Source organism: Manis pentadactyla, chromosome 16, assembly GCF_030020395.1.
Source record: "Manis pentadactyla isolate mManPen7 chromosome 16, mManPen7.hap1, whole genome shotgun sequence".
Classification (NCBI taxonomy): Eukaryota; Metazoa; Chordata; class Mammalia; order Pholidota; family Manidae; genus Manis; species Manis pentadactyla.
Window position 1 is genome coordinate 47,698,654 of NC_080034.1, and position 5,738 is coordinate 47,704,391.

The 5,738-nt window shown below is 39.3% G+C and overlaps 1 non-coding gene across 1 annotated transcript; it reads right to left on the minus strand.

The window, feature by feature from the left end:
• Positions 1-4,414: 4,414 nt before the first annotated feature.
• On the minus strand, positions 4,415-4,496 carry TRNAS-AGA (transfer RNA serine (anticodon AGA)). The gene has a single exon. It is a non-coding gene; the product is annotated as a tRNA-Ser (tRNA).
• Between the last annotated feature and the right edge of the window lie 1,242 nt (positions 4,497-5,738).

Consider the following 5,738-nt stretch of genomic DNA (forward strand, 5'->3'; position numbering starts at 1 on the left):
AATATCTGTGATTATTTATTCTTTTGCAAAAGCCATTCGTCTCTCCCCACAGCCCTTCAAGTTGACAATCTAGAATTGATCCTTTCTCTAACCTTCACCTTGTCATTGATATAGCAATAATGAATCAGTCCTTGATGTATCTTCTACTGTTTCTTGTACCAAGGAAACTTTCTTACAACAGAGCTTCGATTAGGCAATAGGAGGCAAGAACATTGTTCTGAAGAAAGAACTATGTTCCAAATTATGTGAGAAAAGAACCCTTGATAAAGCCTGAAATGTTAGTATAGTATTTCAAGCTTTTATGCTCCCCATGGGGTGGAAGCATTTCTAGGAGTCTGGTGACAAGCACTTTCTTCTTTCTGTAAGTTTAGAAAGACTCAGGTCTGGTTAACATTCCATGCCACATGAAGATATGGCTGATATGGGCATCACCTCTCCTGTCACAGTGATTATCTACATTCTTCTGCTTTCAACACAGGTTCTCCAACTCTACTTGTCTGTTCTGGTCCCTATGATATCTCCAGGTCCAAGAACAGATTCCAGATTACAGTAAACACTCAGTTACAAATATCTGCAAAGAGTTTTTTGTTTGTGGTTTTTGTTGTCTTTTTATTTTGTTTTTGCTTTTGTTTTTCAGTCATGTAATGGAGCTCTGGGAATTCTCTTGCTGGAATTAGTGGGTTTTAAAAAAAATCATATTCCATATTTAAACTTGTCTGCAATCAATGAACTTAAACTTTGGATGCTTTTAATTAAACGTTTTGATTTTCAACAAATAGAGATACTGCACAATGTTTTCCTAGTCATCTCATAGAAGCATAGAATTTTTAGGATGAGCTAACTGAGACCACGATAGCAGGGAATAGTAACATCATTCCAAAGTACTGCCTTGTAAGTAACTGCCTTATTTGCTTGTTTTTCTAGTCTCTGCAGTCTTAGAGATTCAATATGGGACATGAAGGAAAGGGAAGGAAGGAAGGAAGGAAGGAAGGAAGGAAGGAAGGAAGGAAGGAAGGAAGGAAGGAAGGAAGGAAGGAAGGAAGGAAGGAAGGAAGGAAGGGAGGGAGGGAGGGAGGGAGGGAGGGAGGGAGGGAGGGAGGGAGGGAGGGAGGAAGGAAGGGAAAATGGAGGGAAGGGGAGGGATAGAGGGAGCCATTGCATGATTGTTCTTCACAAACAATCTAGGGTGGGTTAATTTGTTGGCATTCTCTCCAGGGAATATTAAATGAGAATCAGCTAAACTCCAAAACAGTGACTGATGTAACTGTAAGTAGATCTGCAAGTTGTACTTCTTATTTTTCTTCACTTAATGGATCCCCAGAAATTCTCCAATGGGGCAGTGATCCTCCAGGGTGGTGGATCATATCTGGTAAGCTTGAAATCAAAAGGAGAAATACAGGAAATTGAATCCTAGACCCACAGATTAAGTTTGCTGCTCCATGTACTGAGCGGTCCATGAAGTGAGGCACTGTAGGGGTCTCTCCCAAGTCTTGGTGATTCCTTATTCTACCCAGAGCCTTGGGGCTCGGGGAGTCAGTGGCAGCTGAGCTCTTCTGTCTGAGTCGATCATGTTAATTTCTGAATTTTTGAGGACAAATAAGCAAAAGTGCAGGGTCAACATAGATCAAAGTCGGGATGTGCAAGTAGGGTGAGATTGATTTAGAGGGTTTATTACTGGAATTAATTGCTTGAAGAGGACCCTTCCTTCCCCGGAGTCAGGAGAAAAACACCAGACCCGAATCATACGAAAATTTGTTGTGGGGCGAAATTTGGCCATTTGAAGAAGGAGTAGTGTCCAGCTGACTATGAGAACCGAAGGTAAAGAATCTGCGTGAGGCCCTTAGGCATGTGATTGCAAGTCACGAAGTCCTTGATTCAAGTCTCACGTGTCCCCTCGTCCTCCCCTCACCAGAAAAGCCGAGGTTGAAGTTACTTTTGTGGGTTGCTTCAGTCGGCAAGGACCATATCCCTCAATCCCCACATTTCTCAAATACTGTGCTTTTTCCTTCTTTTTCTGCTCTTCCACTCATGTACTCCTCCTTTCCTGCTCTCTCCTATGTCTTCTCTTTATCCACCAGCTGTCCACCTCCTTTCTCGCCTCTCCTTTTTTTCCTTCTCTCTGATCCTTGTTTCTTCCCCTTCTCCCGCCATTATGTAAAATTTCCCAATTGGACGCTTCTCCTCCATCTCCTTTCTAGGATAAGGTGTAATTAGCAGTAATCCACCGTCTGCCTCCACCCAACACGCAGAGATTTTCCCCATTATTCCAGGTCTTTCTCTAATGCTCTTTTTCCACAGCTTGACTCCATCCCATTCAAAGACTGAAACGACCCGGCAGTCGAAGAAATACCGAGTGTGGCCATGGTTCCGGTAGGGCTTTGAATCATCATACGTGTTTGAGCACCTCTAAATGAGAGTTAAGCAAGCAGTGAGAAAGTAGGCAGTTGAGGGGGAGTAGAAGTAAGGCTGAGGGCTGTTTTCCATTATTCTGTGAGTTTTGAACGTAGCTGGAGAAGCGAAAATGAGGAGAACGAGAGGTTAAACAAGTACGGTTCCTAGGTTTTGTTTTCGTGGGGGGGAGGGTCCGTTATTTATTCATGCATTAACTAAGATTGCGGCTTTGTGGGCGCGTTTGGATTGATGAATGAAGCAGAGAATTCGCTCTTATGCCGGAGACCGCTAAACGTAATCCTAGCAGGAGATGGTTTCGATTCATCAACCTCCGGGTTATGGGGACCCGGCACGCTTCCACTGTGCAAGAGTCTATCATCCTTGAATCTTACTACCGTGTTTCCCACCCTACAATCCACGTCATTTCCTGAATGTTACTGCTACACAACCTTTAGCTTGCTGCGTTCACAGATCTTCAATCCTTTCTTCACGAGGCTGCCAGTCATCCCCTTTGGGTAGGGAGTAAAGATGGCTAAATGTCAGCTTTCCAGACCAAAATCGGATCAAGCCTTTTAAAGCCTTTCGTGCCTCGCCTTCTTTCTCAGCCAAAGCTCATTTCCTAAGCATTCCTTCTTGGTTCTTGAACCCCACTACCTTTCTTCTTCCCCCTTCTTCTAAGCATGCCCTACGATTTATCAGGCAAAAGTGGTCAATGTTGTCCTTTGTCAGATATGTCGTTGGCAAATATTTTCTCCCAATTTGAAGCTCTTTTTTTCAATCTCTTACTAGCGCTTTTTTGCAGAGTAAGAGTTTTTTATTTTCATGAGGTTCAATTTATCAATTTTCTTATTAAAATTGGGCTTTTGGTATCAAGTCAAATGATTTTGCCTGACCCTGGATTCTGAAGATCTTCTAAGTTATTTTCTAAAAGTTTATAGTTTTGCATTTTACTTTTCAGTCTGCAATTCATTGTAAGTTAATTTCTGTATACGGAATAAGGCTTGGGTCAATGTGGATTTTTGTTCTTGTTTTTGTTGTTGTACTTGCCTATGGATGTCCTAATTGCTCCACCTCCATTGGTTGAAAAGGCTATCCCTCCTCCTTTGAATTTTTTTTTCACTTTTGTCAAAAATGGGCATATTTACATGGGTCAATATATATTTTTTAAGAGAAAAAATAATCAGAAAACACTGTATATGTTTGTTAACATTCAGTTAAAAGTAAAGAGTGGACTGAGTATCATACATACAATTGTATTATATGTTATACAAAAATTCATTTCACTGTGGGCAGAAACTGAGACGCTAAAGCACATGGATAGAATAGAGATTTTATTCATTGCATATACCTCAATATCACTTGAGCTTCATATCATTATTGTTATTTTTTAAATATTTTAAAAATTAAAATGCTTAATATAAAAGAAAATAAACGTTGTATCAGTTGATTACTGCTTCGTATTAGACTTGGATTTCCGGTCGTGTGGAAGCAAAAGGATTTTGCTATGTTTGGATAGCATTTACTTCTGGCACTTACCCGGTAAACGGAGTTGCTCGAAGCAAGCATGGAATAACACATCGACCTCACACGGGCTGATGAAAATGAGTGTGTGAGAGATATAAGGGATGCAGTTGGTATGTGAGAAAGGAAATCCCTGAAAAGGTAACAATTCCATGGAGCACTCCGATCAACTTTTATTCTTTTTGAAAGTGTTGCCTTCATGCAGGATTTTAACACCAAGATATCTCTGAAGTTTGGGCTCTTCTTGGTGGAAAAGAAAACATTCGTCAAACCTACTTGAAAATATGGTGATTATGATATTCCTGGCCTGCGTGAGGTAGCTCCATCGCAAGTGAGTTGATTCCATTACCATAAACATGGAAAACTTTGGAGGATGCACAGCACCATCTGCAACCTTCGATAAAGTTCAGGAGTCTTTTAGGCCTTGAAATTGCAGGATTTCAAATGTAGCCTAAAGGGTTGTTATTGCTAACTCCGGAGGGAATGAGCACAACTGAAATACCGTAGTCGGCAGGACTCGAACCTGCGCGAAAAAACCCCAGTGGATTTCTAGTCCACCGCCTTAACCACTCGGCCACGACTACTTGGCAAGTTACTCTGTAAAAGTAAATGATGTGCTGACATTTAGCTCTCTTTATGTTATCTTATTCTGTATCAGAGTGTATTAGCTCTCTTTATGTTATCCTATTACGTATCAGAGTATATTAGCTCTCTTTATGTTACCCTATTATGTATCAGAGTGTATTTGTAGTCGATGTTTCCTATTCTTTAGTGTTATTTGAATAGCTATCACACTGTTGCACCATATCGGCAAATAACTCTATCCTCAAAACTAGGAAGACTCCTTATTCTGATAGGTAGTATTCCTGCTCTGTTAGCCTCTGATAAACATCCATGATACATACCTACAACTGGGAACATGCTAAAACATTCACTGTAGAATTACATGTAATACCAATTATTAAAAAAAAAACACAGTTAAAGATTATTTAACTCTACAAAGTTATACCAGACCTGGCTTCAATTTGCTGCTGTAGATAGAAATTGAATAGCTGAGCACAAGGACTGAAGAGAGATTTTAGTTTTCACATATATACTTCAAAATAACTCGATTTTTTGCTATCATTATTTATCTATGTTTTCCTTTATCTTGTTTATATACCTAGAAGTGGAATAGTGGAAGTGCTGGGTTATATGACAACTCTATGTTTAATTGTTTGAGCCATTGACAGACTCTTACAACATGGGTGCACCATTTTCATCCCCACCAGCAGTGTATGATGTATCCTCATGAACATTTGTTGTTATGCAGCATTATCATTAAAGCCATCCTGGTGGTCATGAAGTGGTATCTTATTGTGGTTTTGATTTGCATTTCCCAGAAGACTTAATGATATCAAGCATCTTTTCATGCATTTATTGGCCACTTGTATATGTGTCTTAAAGAAATGTCTATTCACATCCTTTGCACATTTTTAATGGGTTATTTGTCTTTTTCTTCAGTTGTAAGAGTTCTTTATATATTCTAGATGCAAGTCCCTTATCAGATATATGCTTAGCAAAAGTTTTTTCAATTTTTAGGTATGTTTTTCACTTTCTTGATAGTGTCTTTTGAAGCACAACATTTTTTTATTTTGATTAAGTCTATCTTATCTTTTCTTTGTTGTTGCTTGTGCTTTGGTATCATATCTAAAAATTCATTTCCAAATCTATAATGAAGATTTACCTCTATGTTTCTTTCTAAGAATTTTATAATATTAGCTCTTTTATCATGTCTTTGATCCATTTTGAGTTAATTTATGTAAATTGTCTAAGGTAAGGGTCCA